This window comes from Micropterus salmoides, unplaced genomic scaffold (assembly GCF_014851395.1).
Source record: "Micropterus salmoides isolate LMB-PRFRI ecotype aquatic unplaced genomic scaffold, ASM1485139v1 Ms_hic_scaffold_7, whole genome shotgun sequence".
NCBI classification, from domain to species: Eukaryota; Metazoa; Chordata; class Actinopteri; order Centrarchiformes; family Centrarchidae; genus Micropterus; species Micropterus salmoides.
The window spans coordinates 10,410,992-10,429,067 of NW_024044459.1; the positions used below are offsets into that span (position 1 = coordinate 10,410,992).

An 18,076-nucleotide genomic window follows, 5' to 3' on the forward strand; every position below is an offset into this window, starting at 1 on the left:
ACTTTCACACGTTTGAGACCATCTTGATTTGCTTTCACCACAAAATAGGCTGGATTTACTTAGATAAAATTACTTTTCCTTCTTAAATAAATGACTTTATGTACTTGTATCAATTATGGAGGACAAAAAACTGGTCCCCACAATGTATATTATTTATTTTAGGGCTTAGATTTGGTTTTTGAACAAAATCATGAACATGCCACCAACGTTAGGAATCAAATAAACAGGAAATTATTTAATTATAGATTATTATTGTAGTGATATATTTGGGATTCTTTTCTGAAAAGGTATTTTGTGCCAGTAGTGTAATAAAAAGAGAAAAACTAGGACAGAAATCCAATTTGATTTGGAGTGCTGTCCTAGTTTCTCTCTTTTTTATTACTACTAGATTAAGGATCTAGCACCCAGTCTTCAAGATTTAATCATGAGTTGAGCACATTGTGTCTTATTTTTTGTGCCAGTAGTGTATAAATTTTCCAAACACAGGAGTGGGCCAAAATTCTCCAAACACAGGAGTGGAACTTGCATCCCTCAAAAATGGACAAGTCTTAAATTACACAGACCGACATAGGACAAAATATGTTGCTGTGCTCGTTAATCTCTCAGCCAATCTAAAAATGAAAATAGAGTTCTGTTTTTGCTGAATATCCTACTAAATTCTGTATGTGTACAGTGCAGAAAAATGTCTTTTAAAAAGGCCTAGTTAAATGGCAGTTAGAGCATGTATTTCTGCAAGAAACAGAACTGGAATTGGATTGACATGTCTTGTCTGAATACATGAACAGAAAATACTAGCTAACACATTTAGATATTGTCTTGTGTTGGTGTAATCAGGCTTATATCTCCATTTAAGATCAATTGAGAAACACACATAATGGTGATTTTTCATCTATACTGTATGCCAATTCTTCAGGTATATGTCTTATGGGTTCTGTATGTAAGTTTTAGTGGCATCTACTGGTGAGGTTTCCGAATTGCAATCAGTGGCTCACGGTGCATTCACATGCTCCTCAGATGGTCCCATTTACCAAGATGGGAAATCACTACTAACATTACTTCTTGTTATTGTTTCTCTTCTTCGTACGTATTCAATGTAGTGACAAAACGCGCTCTGTAGAGACTTTTGCCCGTTTGGGCTACTGAGGAAACATGGCGGCGCAACGACTTGCTTGTAAGGGAACCCGCAGTGTATGTAGATAGAAATTACTCATTCTAAAGTAATAAAAACATAATAGTTCATTATGTAAGGTTTATACACCACTGAAAATATACTGTCAATAGATCCTCCTAAATATTACACACTGAACCTTTAAAAAAAAAACAAAGGGCAAAAGCAAGGTAGGTCTCACTACATGTTTTGCACAGAAACTGCTGATTATACTCATGTGAGTGAGGAAACATTGAGAGGCAGATTGTTTCTCTTGAAAAGCAATTGTCAGTCACACATATTGGTTTAACCTGAGAAAAGATGTCTTTATCTGTTGAACTTGTATCAGCAGAGGCTTTCAGGTTCACATCTTTCACCACATTAACAATAGTAATCTTAATGAAGACTGAAGTGCCAGACTTTGTTCGTCAGAGCAGCTGAAACACTTGGACTCATTCCATCCAATGCCAAACATCAATAATCCCTTTCTGGCTTTGGACCAGTTTTGTCTCTTCACACTCTCAAAGGGTTTAAACAGTCTTTCAGGATCAGGCTCTCCAATGCATATTGTACCTGTGAATCACTGGACCGCCCACCCACCTGCTTCAGTTCATTACCAGACTGAAGAAAAGGTAGAGGCCTGTAGACAGAGCATGAAGGGACACTTTTATAAATGGGAAATGGATGAATCCATAAATCTGCCTTATTCATGCAGTGCCGCAGGGCTAAGTAATTAAATAAGTCTTGTGCCAGTTGGCACAGACCCACCACAGACTCCCCTCCTCCGATAGATCTAGCCGGGCAAACAACCGGGCAGCTTAATAATTTCCTTTGTTGCTGGTTAATTGGCTTTCTGTGGCGTCTGCGATCGCCATTTGCATTACACAACAACAGAGAGACCAAGGAAGTCTTCGTATCGTCAAAAAAGAGACAAGATTTACGCCATCTGTCACAAAGGAAAATGCTTGAATGGTGCTTAAAAGAGAGGACATTATTTTAAAAATGTATTACTATGAACAAAAACTCTCACTTAACCATATTAATAGGGTAAACTCAGCTCTGAAAACAATAAAGCACATGGACACACACAACCACACACACAATAACACAGACATCTGTTGCTGCTTTGGGGAATGTTTATCCTCAGGAATGTTAGGTAATTAAAATTCCCCATTACTTGCTGTTTTTCAATTAAAACCAACTCCACCCTTACACCCTCAAAACTCAAGTGTCCTGAATTTGTTGAATTCAGTTAAAAAAAAGTTCATATAGAGGTGACTCACCAGTCTGTTGTCAAACAGTGCTCGCTCACTGGTTAATGTCCCAAAAATTGTGGACTGAAGAGAGGAAAAAGAAGGTTCTGTTACTTTCATGCACACACCAAAAACATGGTAAGAAATCATCAATCATTGGTTTTCATCAGCAACACTTTCAACCTCTCACACATCAGGTATGATGCGCTCATTTTATGCACTGTGGCAGGAAAATTCACACAGTTATTGATTTTCCAAGGAAAGTTAACTGAGCATGCTTGCTTTTTCTTCAAACAGCCTTCAAATCAATTATTAGTAATTAAACCTGGACTTAGGTTCTGTAATACAACACGCAGATTTCTGAAGTGGCTTTTGAGTTTTGATACTATAGAAGTTTTGTGGCTGAGAGGGAAAATACAGCAAGTCCATGTGCCTTTTAATTTTACAAACTAGATCCAACTTTCCATAGAGGACTGTGGACTTTTACAGACAGTCTGAAGTATGTTTATGCATCTCCATTTAATGAGGTTTTTTGATGAGAAAATCTTCAAGGTGGAGGCCTGGTGGAGCTGAAGCAGAGCAAGAAAACGCTCTTGTCTCAGACAAGTCTGTCGGACAAAACTGATCCAACAAGGTAAAACAAATAAATCTTTTGGCACGAGGCAGCAACCGAGCAGAATCCTGCTGAGCTGTGGGCATTTTAGCTAGAGCAAAATAATGACACTAATAAAAAATCCAAATTTATTACGGCGGGACAGGTGCCTTTGCCGAGAGTAATGGTAGTCATCTACGTTTAATGTGGACCTGAAAGTGGGCGGCACGTACAGGCTAATTAGTTGAAGTTTAAACACAGAAAGAGCCGACAGAGCAGAAATAACTGCTTCCCTTTGCAAGTCAGACGTTGACCCGACACTGAACAAAGAGACGTATACCAGCCAGATCGCAGGGTGTTTCTCCACACATATAGTCTCTACACGCACAGACATAACTGGATTAAAAGAAACAAGGCAGGCTCTCCGAACCAAGCATTTAATTAACAGTATTTGTCCCTGAATTCAGAGGCAAAGAGATGAGACAATAAACAAATATTTCCTTTCTCTTTGCATGGAGGAATAATGGAGCACAAACAAAAGCCATTTCACAGACTCCTGATTCAGCTCACTTGTGATTAGCATCCACAACTCTTGAGTTTTACAAATTAATCAGAATAAAAAGGTACATTCTTCTTTTTGTACATCTTAAGGACACAAAATCCTAACACCACCTTTCCCTGAGTAGGAAGAAGTCCACACGCAAAAGTAAACTTTCCCATCTCCGCTCTCTTTTCCAGCAGAGTGAAAAATAACTGAAAATGACCCTGCAGCACCCACTTCCATCGTCTGCTGTCAGGGTGGGCATTTGCTCAACTTTAATCTCCTCAAGTTGAGCACTGGCAGGGATTTATGGGTAAAAGCCTACAGCTGCATGCTGTTGCATAACTCAGGCCTGTTAGCCAACCTGTTTCTCTGTGACACAGAAACAGGAAATCAATGGGAAAGGCCAATTTGATGTTGCCACACAAGATGTTGTATTTATTCTCCTTTTAGTAGAGGTAGCATTGTGTGAGTGTGCGTTGGGTTTAGTGTAGGTGTGTACATACATGCATTTGTTTGCGTGTCACCATGCTTCTGCAGAAGAATTGACCTAAAGATATTTTTACTGAATAATAGAGTCAAACGTATGATGCTGAGAGAAAAAAAGGAAAATTCTTCTCAGGAAATGATTTGTGTGATGCTATAATAATGTATAGAGGAAATCCTCTTAAACCATATCAGCGAATCATGGTTTTAACTGATTAAATCCTGGAGGTTGCAAGCCGTTTGCATTATCTAGGCTCAAGAGATCAACTAATATTTCAAAAATTCTGAATACAGCCTCATTTCACTGTACAAGGCAGCCTACATGAGCCTTTATACAGAACTGCAGCAGACCATGCTGGCAGGAATAATTCCCAAAACCAAAAGGCACGTAATGACCAATATAAATTACAAGCTGGTTGGATAATACCCACAGAACTGGTCCATTTTTGCTCTTTATCAGATGGCCTCTTGCGTTGGGAGTGGACATTTTGTCTTGGCGTGACCAGTGTAATCTCAGACCTTTTTGACCCTGTGCTGTGCCAGCATACTAGCTGTTCCCTCACTTATCCTTATTAGTTATTAATACAAGCGCTGGCTGAGTTCCATGAATAATTTATGGGGTAGTGCAGAGACTAATTGAAAAGAAAGAACAGATTGTGGTAAAGGTCATCTATTCAGTGTGCTTTTTAGGAATTATGAGGAGGAAGCAGTGAGGGCTGTTGAAAGAAAAGTCACATGGTTATTTTTTCGGACTGCAGCCATTGGCAGGGCATCCATAAACATCCTGAATATGAAGTAATCCTATTTAAGTGCTAAATTCATTAACACGGTTACAGAGCTAGTGTTTCTGTGCCACCATCCAATGTCTGTCCTCAGAACATCACATCAAACCGCATGCAGTAATTAGCAAAGCTAATGTTATTGTTACAAAATATTTCCCTGGATTTTGTACAATTTGTGCAGTAATAAAATGTTTGGACTGATTCAATTCTACTCTGCATCACAAAGCCAGCCCTCACAGCCAGAAGTAATGACTTTCTATAAAAAAGGTGATATTGTGATATTTCCAAAGAGTCCCATACTCTGGGTACATGGACTGTGAGTTAAACGAATGGAAACATCCAACCCGGTGGGTTATTTGGAAGAGCAAAGCATATCATCCCTGGCCATTTCCACACCAGTATTACTGCTGACAATTTTTATTGTCAAAGTCGTCTAAGGTGGAGAAGTGAGAAAGAGATTGAGAGAAAGAAAGTAAAACGGGGAGAGACAAAGAAAAGATGTCATGAGGAAGCAATAAACACACCAAGAGTGAACAACACAAACCTTAGCAGGAACCCTTTAGACCATCCGCCGTGAAGCTCATCACTTTCCTTTTCAGTCATAAGATGATTGCTTTTGGGACGTGGCCCTCAAAGCAGTACTACTACCTGTGACCTTTGACCTGTGACATCTTACAACCACAAAGCTGCTGAAAGAAGATGACCGCCGGGAGACCTCTGATCTATGACATGTGACATAAACTCAGCATCATTATCTTGATGACAGGGACGTGTCCTGAATTCGAGGTGAACCCGTAAAGTTGGATTTTCATGTTTACAACCAAATGGAAACCCATAGCCTCTGACCCCACTGACCACTCCTCTTCATCCTAAATGATTAGTCCTGCAAAGTCAAGTTGCATTCTATTGTCCACATACACTATGTCTAATTGGCAATCTGGCTTTATCTACCTGCACCACAAAACAAAAGAATCAGCCGACCGGGGTCTACCAGAGCATGCACCAACAACCGCGAGGGCTGTGTTAGCGGTGAGTTGGTCATTCGTCACGTTAAATACATGACTTAAATAATAATAAATATAGCCCCCATCACTTCTCCTCTCTTGAAAACATTACTTGATAACCCTCCTTTTTTAAATTGCCCTCTCCCGGCTTCCTCCTGGGTCCTAGTAGTATTAATGTTACAGTAGTTGAGTGTTGGAGGCTACGTTGCTGACAGACTTGATTATAGATCTATTTCTGAGACATGGGGCAGTTCTAGTGAACAGTCACATAATTTCTCCCTAGTTCATCACTTCAACAAGTATCTAGCATGGCTTACTGTAAGTCCTTCCTGTAGACAGTCATGTAGTATTAGATGCATTCAAGAGCAGCGTTTCTTCTGGGTCACTGTGTCATAGATGGTTGGCGAGAAATGGTTTCTCATAAATTAAAGAGTGCTGGTGATGGGATAAACTAGATGTGAATATGCTACATTGAAAATAGTCATTGTGGCAGATTATGTGCAAGGTAATACCTACTGCGCGACAAAAAAATATTGCAGGACAGCCCTGTTTATCATTATAATGTAAGATAATTGTAATGACATGAGTAATATGTGGTATTGTTAGTACTAGTAGTAGTACATTAGTATTTTTTTATTTACAGTTTCTGGCAGCGTCACACAATAGACTACATACACTGCTTCCTTTAATGTTCATTAGTAGTAGTCTTCCATAGTTTATAATGGATGTTCTTTAAATCTTTTTTTGTAGTTTTAACACGTATTTATCCAAAATTTTGTTGTACTTTTGTTTAGCATGTTGTTATCTTGGTGAGGTTTAATAAGAACAAATGTTAGGGATAATCTTTGTTTATGTTATGTGTTTCTAAAAGGAAGGGGGAAAAAGAATATGAGCTGATATATCGGCATATCAGATTTTAAAATCCTCAGATATCTAAATCGGCATCGGTTGGGCTCTAATGTTGAAATTTGGATTAAGAGGTCTTCTAACCTGCATATGACCAAAGCCCCTTGAGTTCAGACTGAATTCTTCAATGCTAGTCTACTGACCAACTGTTTTCATTGTTTCTATTGCTTGCTTGTGGTAAGTAAGTTGCTGGTGTATGACATGATATTTCAGTCAGGTTTCTTCAATTCTGATTTAAAATTTTAAATAGTAGCCAAATGTTTAATGAGCTACTCTGTTATCAGCTGCTCCAACGGCTATATTATACATAAAAAGTTACAGTGTTCAGTCAGGTGTTGTATAAGAATGGAAGCCAAGCCGTTCAGTACAGATTTAGTTAAATGTCTGGAGGACCATCCACTACAAAGGAATTTCAGCTTACGTAACAACAACCATCTAAAAAAAAAAAGACGGGCAGCCCGTGCCGGCACAGATTAGGTCAAGAGTACATAGGACAAAACACCATCTTAATCCCCAAATACTATATACTATCTCTTTGGCTCCATTTATGCTGCGTCTGAATGAATTGTAATCTTCATCCGATCTCAAAGCAATTTCCAGGCCAGTGTTCTTCAACTTTAGTACTGCCATTTTTTTGCAGTGCATGGAATCCTGAGATGTCAGATAACTTTCGCCTTATCTGTACAATATGCTGCCCACATGTCTTGAGAGGGTGTCATGTGATGCTGTTTATGTAATTTCTGGACAGCTGCCCCTGCCCTAGTTTGAAAAGACTTCTGGAACATGTGACTCGGCCCGTCATTCACCATGAACCAGGTCATGAGTGAATCAGGCCGCACTGCTGCTGAGTGATTGTGTATTTATAGACAGTTGTGTCATTTTCATCAGTCAGAGATCAACTACTGTATGTTTCAATTGCCATGTAGGCTGGTTCTCTAAACTCTCATTCCAATTTAAAAGACTTTATGGACACGATTTAATCAAAATACAACAGAAATCCATCATATCTTACAGATTGTTCAAAAAAGAACAGATCAAGATATTGTCTTCTTATTTTTAAAATGATATATTGAAATGCTGATTTCAGTCAAAGATGAATAAAGATAATTCACTTTTTTTTCAATCAACACACTTTAAATCAATTCACAATATAATTTAAAACAACTGAATGAATGGAATGAAAAGTTAACTTAGCTTAACTAACACAAATACAGCATGGTGCTCCTTAGTGCAAAACAAAAATTTGTCAAGGCACGTCTTTTCCTGTTTAAATCACAATCTAATTAATAAGTGTCCCTGTTCTCTCTGCATCGACTCTAAATGCCCTCTACGGGCCCAGTCTGAAATAACTCGCGGCAGACTCAGAGGAAACATAATCACAACAGAAAGTGTTTACCTTGTGCTATAAAATGAAAACAAAGCTGACTACACAATGTTTAAATTGGAAAATAATCTTGTTGGCTTTAATGCGGAGATGGCACGCGTACTGCAGGTCTGGGAGGAAATTAAAATGGAATTAGGCCTTTGCAGAAAGCCTTGTAGGAAGCAGATTTGTCAATTGAGATGGAAAAGGGGGTCAACCAATGCAGTCAATGACCAGTTGATATGTCCTGGAAACAACAACAAGTGCCTTTATTAATTTACACACAAAAAAACTACTATTGGCTGTATCATGAATGTTTACCTTTAGATTTAGAGGATTTTAGCACAGTGAAAAGCATCCATGGTGACAGTGACTTTATCTGTTGCAGCAACAATCCGAGGATAAACAGTAGAAATTTGCCGTTTATGTTATACTGTTATCTACCGTAACCACTACGTTTTTTTGCCAGATCCTTTTGTGTCGGCAGGTACGTTGCATCAACAGACTAACTCCATTCAAATGAATGATGGGGCAGTGCTTTTCACGTGAGGCTAATGTCGCTCTAAATGCAGCCTTACTTGTGCGCTGTGGCAAAATGCAGGTGGGTAAGGAAATAATATGACAACGGTTGTACACATTACATGCTCCAAAGCTAGCAGACTACAAACAGCATTCCAAAACTTGAGAAGCATACATCTTTTTTTTTTTTGTCTATTTTTATCACTTTGTTGCTATTATCATCTGTCAGTGTCCTTGCACACACTGCAGCCAAACAGCATCAATGTATCAACAAAATTATAAACAAATACTTTCTGAGTGACAAGTCAATCCCATCCTCTCTCTCAAAGTTGCTGGACAAAGATGAAATATGAATCTTGCAATTTTGCAGGTCGAAGTTGTTGTGAACCAACAGTGTGGATTTGTGCATTTTATATCAAATAAATTTGGACTACTCCAAATTCTTTCTCTCTCCCTAGGAGAAAGAAAAGGAGGGGTGAGATATCAACTCAACAGACAGCCGAAGCGACTCCAAAGAAGAGGTGAAAGGTTTCTCTCCCTAAGTGCTGTTTCTGGGCCGTCTGATCATAAAAGTGGTCAACTTTGGCAGCAGCCGTGATAAGCCTCGGTGCCTGACTGTTAAAATGACAAAGGAACACTGACCAGAGATTAGCGTTCTCATGAAAAGCCTATCAAAACTCTCGTAAGAGAGGGCAGGAAACCCTAAACTGCCCCCCCACACATAACCATGGCAACTATCCTTGCTCTTTGTTTAATTACCTCACATTAAAGGACATTCTCCTCATCACGCCCAGGTGTGAGGAACTCCAGGGCACCCAGGGACAGCCCTAAATTCCTTTGTGTAAACAGAGTACTCACTCAACTAGATCTCCCTATTCCATTTTAGTAGTTATGTTCCCATGTTGTTGTTGTTGCTATTTTTGAAAAGAATCTAAATAAGTTAATTTTGCAGTGTTGTAATTTTCAGCAAGGTCACCTGACTTTATTCATTTTATTTGTAACCAATGCTTTGTTCACAATACTTTCTGACACTTCCTTTAGAAATGATGATAAAGAAATGTCATCCTATACTCGATTAATTTTCCAGCTCAAATTTAAGGTTAAAAATGACTAAATTCCCAAGCTCCTGAGAAAATTGTGTTAGGATTAATCAGAGCTATCCTCATGTAACCTGAGCTCCCCCAAGTGGACAAAGTAAGTATTACATGCCAGCGTCTGAAATGTTGAACAAAGTTGAACTACTGACAATTGTTTTCCTTTTATCAAGTGCTTAAACTAAGAACGGTATAACCATTTGGCAATTAAGGTTTGATTGTGGGAAGATATTTGATTAAAATACGCGCAAATAGATTTTCGCTTAGCCATATTGAAAGTTAAGAACACAGTCTCTCAGGCACACCGAAGACAAGCCCTCCCTCAGGGGAACAAAGGACTGCCCTCTGGGAACCACGCCCCAACAGACAAAACAGCCACACACGCGCTTGTTCGCTCTCTTGTCCTCTGTTTGTTCCTGGCTCTCCAACTGCGCTTCGGCACGTGGCCATCGTGCCCCCTCTCCTGGCAACGCCCTAAGAGTTCGGGCCCGGCGCAACGAAGGTCCTTTGTTCGTTTCAAGCAACACACGTGAAGTGCCGCAACCTCAGCTTTCCCTCGTTTCAGCAACTAGCGTTTTATTTTCTTTGGTTTTGTTTTGTTAAAAGTTATCAGTCCATTAAGTTACACTAGTTTAACTGAAGAACGACCAAGTTCTTTCCTTTTTAAGCTTTATTCGTCGAGCTAACCACACTCCAAGTGGTCCCGCCAGCAGTAACAAAGGACGACCAAACATCTGACCCGAGCCAGGGTTGGCCCCCACTGCAAGTTTCTTCAATAAGCCGACAAAAGACGGACCTCCGGAGCAATTCCCTGGCAGAGAAAGCGGCTGGCCGACGGTTTTAAGCTGTCCTAACCAAGAACGCAGGGATCTCTGCCAGTGTGAGGCTGTTGACCAGCACCCGGCTGGGAGAAGCGACACGCAGTAAGTACAAAAACCCTGCATTCTGTGATCAGTGATGTCCCATTAGTCCAGTATATTTAATCCTTGACAAATTTAATTTAATTTAAGTTTTCATCTAATTGTGTTCATTAGCTGCCGTATGAGTCAAATCCTCCCCACAATAGAACTCCACCTTCTCATTGTTTAGCCATTGTTTATTTCTTTAATGTATTTAACCACATTTTTATATCACCTTAGTTAGTTAATAAACTCTGCTGTAATCAAGGAATTGTGTCTGTATTGCCTGTCTCCAAGACATGCCATGAGAATTTACCCCTTTGATATGAGACTGACTGACTGATTTAAGATAATTGAGCGATTGTTAACTAACTGATCACTAGTGAATAATTGTCTAATTATTAGCCATACTCAGGGAGTCCCGAGACCCTGAGCGAACGAAATATTGGGTGGTGCCCCTCGAGAGATTTATAAATTAATATTTTCAGAACATTAAAATTCAGAATTTGGTATTAATTCTCATAAATTTATTAAAACAATGTAGACATGCTACAAAGTTAACTTGGAATGACAAGGAGCAAAAGTGTCTCACTCTGTTCATTACTGTCCTAACAGGAGAGTGACGCAGATGTCAGCCAAGCGCCATTTGCACACATGCATACAGTCCTGAAGAGGTCTAATCAGGCGTAATAAAGAAAAACACCTGCATGAGTAAACCATGGGTGAAAGACTTTAAAGATGGACAGACAATTATGCTGCAAGTCACCCAGAGTCCCTCCAAATAATTAAAAGAAAACAATATATCTAGAAACTAGAATGTTTTGCCACCATATGGATTTTTTTAAACAAAAATGGAAAATAATGAGCACTAGTTATAATCCAGAGGTGTCTAGTGCTGCTTTAGTCACATTAAAATACACACATTTAGAAATGTGGACACCATTATACGACTACTGTAAATGTCTTGATCACGTGTCCCTTTCTGATAAATACTACAGCCTGAACCAGAGGAGGTTTCTTGTGAAATCATCCCAGGACATTGGTGTGAAAAATGATATTTTCCCATGAAATGTTTTCTATATCTGCTGACTTGTGGTCAGCAGGGTTTGTAACGGTTTGTCCTCCTCCGCTGGTCTGTGTTTATCGCCTGGAGAGTTTCCTAACAGGCATGAAGCCATCAGTCTAGAGAGCTGAACAGTAGCCGTTCTATATCCACTAACTCAATCTATCATGGAAAGGTTAACTTCTAAAGATTATATAACACCTGAAATGTCAAACCTGCACTTCATTTCTGTGCTAAACCAAACTCACACAAACACTCTGTTTTCCTTTGTGTCCAGCTAACTCCAAATATTGAGCAATTCCCACTTGTGATCCCTGATTTCACAATGCACAATGTGAATCAAGGCCTTGGCTTAAACTATCTTTTACAGATTATATGATGATCTCTATCAATTTTTGTTTTATTTATCTACTTTTAATGGGCCAATTATTTATTTTCTGTCTTTATTTTTTATCCATTCATTTAGTTGTTTGTATGTGGTTAATCTTCATATTGAGTCATAATTGAGTAATATAATTAGTTTTGTTTTGTATTTTGCCTTCACCAATGTTTGACAGCTACATTTATTATTTCACTCTGCCTTGGCCTGAGGCCTTTTAATGAAGTTCTACAGTTTTCTTTCTGCGTCCTCTCTAGAGCTCATATTCGTCTCTTTTGAAGTTCTTGTTCCTGTCAATTCAAATATCGGTTTTATGGCTTATGAACTAAACCTAATGCCTGCAGTATAACATACCCTGCATATACAGTATATGCAAATATACATTAAAGCTAAGCAATGTCAATTTCATGGATAGAACAGGGTAAAGCTATCTTCTTTGATCTGTGCTTCCATTTGGTCTCTTTTTGCAAGATCTAAGAATGTATTGATTTTTAGTTTAAATATTAAAAACATACTTTTATGAGCTGCTCAACATAGTTCAGAATATCACAGGCTCTCGACAGATACCTAATTATATGATTCAAGTCAGCGGTTTGCCAAAAAGCTAAAGGAAGAATGGAGAACGAAGGAGAAAGCATTCTTTCCACAGTTGTAAGTTTTGCCATTATTGTGTCACAGTCTAAGAGGCAAAGAACATTGTCGTCACTTGCTTTGTTTTTTAATATTTCTATAGCCTATACTGTAAAGCAACATCTGGTCTGAGAGACTGCAGTGTTTTCTGTTTTGTTCCAGTAAAGTGGTGGTGGGAGGGGAGGTGAAAGTAATGTCTTAACAAAATGAGAAACATAACTAGTTACTGTTAATACCCAGTAATAAGTAAAGTAATAGTATTACTTTACTTATTAGGGAGGAGGAGTACTAAGTAAAAAGTAACTTATTACAAGAAGTCAGGTGAGGTGGTTTAAAGAGCAACAAAATCCTTATATGGAGGAGGCAAGGGTGGATTGAGGTTTGTGTCCTGTGTGAAACCAAAAGTCAGTGTTGAGTTATTTGAAGTTGCGTAAGTTAAATTACAATCATGATCTTTTCCCAACATGTACCCATGTGTTTATTGTTATGACGACGACGATAGAGTGGTACGCCTGTTGCTGGTACTTTCCAATGGTCATATATGACATTTTGGGGGTTATTGGCAAACAGCCTATTCTCTCTGTTTAGGTATGAAGACATGTTAAAATAAATACAAAAATGCTTGTATGGCATGGCATATGAGCTATGTGTAGAAATACAAAAAAAAAAAAAAACAGCTGGGCACTGAACAGTTTTCAGTAATATATAGTGCACTTCTGGGAGGACTATTTTCAGTAGCAGATTAATCTACATTTTGTGCTCTAAGCATTTATAGCAGCAGGATGGTGTATGTGGGATTGATTTAAACTACAGTGTGGATGTTCAATGTAATGTCACCCAGTGTAATAATAATAATAATAATAATAATAATCTTTATTTGTAGAGCACTTTTCAAAAACAAGTTACAAAGTGCTTCAACAAGTGGAAAGCCAACAATACAAGCAAGAAAACATTGAAAAGACCAAAATACACATTTAAGATAAATATAAAATAAGTAAAATAGAATAAAATAAAAGGGATAAAATAAAGTCAAATAAGATCTGGAAAGGCTCTCCTATAAAAGTATGTTTTAAGAAGGGACTTAAAAGAGTTCACTGACTCGGCCGAGATGATTTCCTCGGGCAGGCTGTTCCAGAGCCTCGGGGCCCTGACAGCAAACGCTCTGTCCCCTTTAGTTTTCAGTCGAGACTCTGGAACAGACAACAGACCTCTGCCCGAGGATCTCAAGGTACGTGCTGGTGTTTATGGGACTATAAGGTCAGAAATATAACGCGAGAGGCCATGAAGAGCTTTAAAAGTGATCAATATAATTTTAAAGTCAATTCTAAAACATACTGGGAGCCAGTGTAATGAAGCTAAAATAGGAGTAATGTGGTCATATTTCTTTGTTCTGGTTAAAAGCCTGGCAGCTGAGTTCTGGACAGTCTGGAGTCGATCAGTAGATTTTTGGGTTAAACAAGTGAAAAGGCTGTTGCAATAATCCAGGCGTGATGAGATGAAGGTGTGTAAAATGATCTCGGTGTCCTTAAAAGTTAACATAGATCGAATTTCTGCTATATTTCTAAGTTGACAAAAACATGATTGAACAAGCTTTGTGGTGTGCTGCTCGAAATTTAAATTACTATCAAACCAGACACCAAGGTTCTTTGCCACAAGCTTAATGTGATTTACTAGGGAACCATCTGCCATCTGCTGGGACCCAATGACCGGGATTTCTGTTTTGTCTGAGTTCAGCTGGAGGAAATTATTTGACATCCATTTTTTAACTTCACAAAGGCAGTCGGTAAGTGAACTCAGCATTCCAGGGTCTGTGGATCTGACGGGCAAGTACATTTGTGTGTCATCAGCATAAATATGAAAAGAAATACCATGTTTATGGGTAATATGTCCAAGGGGAAGCAGATACAAGGAAAACAAAATGGGTCCTAAGACCGACCCCTGAGGCACACCATATTTAACTGGACAGAACGAAGAGACATAGTTGTTTACAGACACGCAAAACTTCCTATTTGACAGGTAGGATGAAAACCATTCTAGGGCAGTACCAGAGATCCCCACCCAGTGCCTCAGTCTGTCTAACATGATGTTGTGATCAATGGTGTCAAAAGCAGCGCTAAGGTCCAGGAGTACCAGGACTGAGCACATGCCTTCATCAGCAGACATTAAAAGGTCATTGGTGACTTTAAGCAGGGCAGTCTCAGTGCTGTGGTACTTCCTAAAAAACCTCATTTGTGATACTGTTTTTAAAAGCTCAGACAAGTCGATGGGAAAAAACTGGTTAAAACTCTCTTGTTGCTGGTGAGGGACCTCTGAGTAAGAGGCCGTGGGGGTAATAGAGGCTCTGATTGACACCACCTTATTGGTAAAATAAGATAAAAACAATTCACAGTCATCATTACTTCCAACTGAGGCACAAGGAGGGGTTGGGTTTACCAGCTGATCCACAGTCTTAAACAGAAACCTGGGATTGTGTTTATGTGTAGTAATGAGTTCAGAAAAATAGTGTGTTCTCGCATCCTTAACCATGTTATTGTAGTTAATTAATAAATCCTTCAGACTGAGGTAATGGACTTTGAGACTGGATTTTTTCCATCTGAGCTCTGCTTTCCTGCATTCCCTTTTTAGGCTGCGAATGCTGTCATTTATCCAGGGTTGCTTACTAGCTTTAGACGTAGGCCTAACCTTTTGAGGAGCAGTAATATTTAGTGAAGACAAGCAGATATGATTGAAGTGTAACAGTGTGGCTCACTGAGTTGTGCTGTCCCACAGACCACAACGATGGTCTATGGGACAGCAGAAGAAGACACAGTATCTGCTCATCCACTATTAATAGAACAAGGTCTGGTTACATCGAAACATGTAGAAAATCACAAGACTTTAATTAACAAGACTGTATCAGATTTTACATTATTATTATAATTTATTATTATTATTATTGGTATTGTATATTGATTGTTTATAGTGTCTATACAGTGTTTATATTATTTATACATCTACGTAATACTGTTCTCAAATTTCCCCTGCAGGGGATTATTAAAAGTAGATCTTAGCTTATCTTATCTTCACACAGTTGATACAGTGGAGGTACGACTTACAGGCAGGAGTGCACTATCAGCATCTATTCAGAATGGTTACTTGACACAGGAACACCAGCATTAAAGAATCCTCTCCTGTCTCCCTGTGTCGTGAGCACTCATGGGCTTTCAGCAGACCAAGCCAGAGAAAAAAAAAAGCCCAGCGCAGACCCCATGCTTCTCAAATGATCAACGCAGGGTGTCTTTCCTCTGCTTTGATCATGAATGAGGTAACTGCAAACGAACACCTCCGAACCCTCAATGCCCACCAACCTCACAGTGCCACTCAGTGAAACACAAACCGCCGGATTACAGACTCATTCGGGTTTGTTTAATACTCACTACACTGACAAAGGGAATTAAGGGAGAGTGTGAGATGAAAGATGTGTTTGGCTGCATTCTCAGACAGCCTGTGATTAGCCAGGAGACACAGAAAGAAGAACAGGGGGGGATTAGCCCATTAATGTTGTTGGTTGTACGGATCTAATGACTCATTTGCCTGGTTAATTTGGTCAAAGCTACTATGTACAGATGCATTAGAAATGGTTTGCAAGTATATAATGATGTTTTTGTGCTAATGAAGGTTTTCTGAATATAGTTATATGATACCATAAAGAAGATGACATTGAACAATAAAGGGTAAGAAGAGAAAGGAGGGAGGATGGCAGTCAAACAGAGAGAGAAGATCAAAGCAGTGGCCTCCAGTGCTCAGTCCTGAGTGGAAAGAGTGTGTGTGTGTGTGTGTGTGTGTGTGTGTGTGTGTGTGTGTGTGTGTGTGTGTGTAAATGTATGTGCCACCTTCAAAGATGTTCAGCAGTTGCCCACTGTCCCTGCTAACCTTCTACACACACACTTTCTGATTCACACCTCAGTATGTGGTTGACAGAGAGCCATCTTACATAACAGGTGCCTTCTTGCCAACAGTCTTCTGTTTGGTCAGATTTTGTCTGAGTACGAGTTTGATAACCAAATATAGCCATTTTAGTGATGAGTTCATAAACACCTAAATGTTTTATTGGCCCTAGCAGATATTTAGCTCCAGTGTTGCATTTTAAAAGGCTTCATTAACATACATTAATTTGGACAAAAACTGCATTCTTCTAAAAAGTAGATGGTAGTAATACACTTTAATAATACGTTGTTTTTCGTTGTATTTCTACCTGTCCCTAATTTTTATAATGATTAATTATTCTTGTTCTTGAACGTTTTGTATCACCAGAGAAGATAAATAACATATAAGATTCAGTAGAGTGCAAAGAGGTCACCTTAGATTAACTTCTACCTTTGTCATTCTCATTGGTTACAATGAGTTTGGTGACCTCACCTAACTCCAAGCAAGGCTCCACCCAACTTCATGTATAAAGAGGTGTGACGCAGTGTTAAATCACATCTGAACACACAACATTAGCTGCATGTACATCCTCTAATGTTGCAGCAACACAGACTTTCCAGTCTGCTTGATCACAGTTATCATGTTTTGAGCAAAGTTATCAGCACACACTGTTTTGTGTACAGTGAGCCAAATGTGGGATTTTTTGTACAGTCGGCTGTGTGTGCGAACATCCTGTTCCTGCAGCGTGGAGGACACAGAGACACACAGCAGAAACAAGGTCTCAAGTGTTTACCTACCCGCTGTTTGGAGGAAGGCCTCAGTCTGAGATGAGGCTGGCTCCGACACTGCACAGAGGAAGGGGAAACAAAGAAAGATATTTTATTTAAGATAATATTTTATTGTACTTCAATTCAGTTTCATTTATATAGCGCCAAATCCTAACAGAAATTATCTTAGGAGACTTTTCATTTAGAGTAGGTCTAGAAAGTACTCTTTATAATAAAATACTTAGAGACAGTTCTATCACCATTAAGCAATTATTAGGGATGCACTTCACTCACTTGTGTGAGTTTACACACCCTGGGCTGAGCATGAAACAAAACAACAACAAAAAAGTAAATTATGTAGTGAAAATTGTGATTTCAGTCTATACTGGTGGTTGTGATGCCTTGAAGCAGAGGAACCAGCCTGTTTTAAAAGCCCCGATGAATTCAGCTTAACCATAGCAGCCTAAAGTAGGTTAAAGTTAGTTTAGCCACCTACTTAAACCTGCAAATCTATTTTTGGGTGAAGTACTGAAGCCAGGGTATAACCATTATGGATGTCTGTGATAGACTGAGACGTAGTTAAAGTGATCAAATTCACCCCAAAACACATCTCTCTATAATGCTGAATAACAGCATCAGTGAGACACATTTAAAAGAACTAAAGATGTTTCGTTACACCGATCAGCGATAACATTATGAACACCTGCCCAATATTGTGCAGGTAAAACAGCCCTGACCTGTCAAG

The 18,076-nt window shown here is 39.0% G+C and overlaps 1 long non-coding RNA gene across 1 annotated transcript in view; it reads right to left on the bottom strand.

The window, feature by feature from the left end:
• Window positions 1-1,458: 1,458 nt before the first annotated feature.
• Window positions 1,459-18,076, bottom strand: part of LOC119891411 — a 37,595-nt gene continuing 20,977 nt past the window's right edge. Inside the window, exons 2-4 of the long non-coding RNA XR_005442432.1 lie at window positions 17,362-17,409; window positions 2,431-2,484; window positions 1,459-1,787 (exon numbers count right to left, since the gene is read on the bottom strand). This is a non-coding gene — a long non-coding RNA (uncharacterized LOC119891411). The remainder of the gene's footprint in view (window positions 1,788-2,430; window positions 2,485-17,361; window positions 17,410-18,076) is intronic.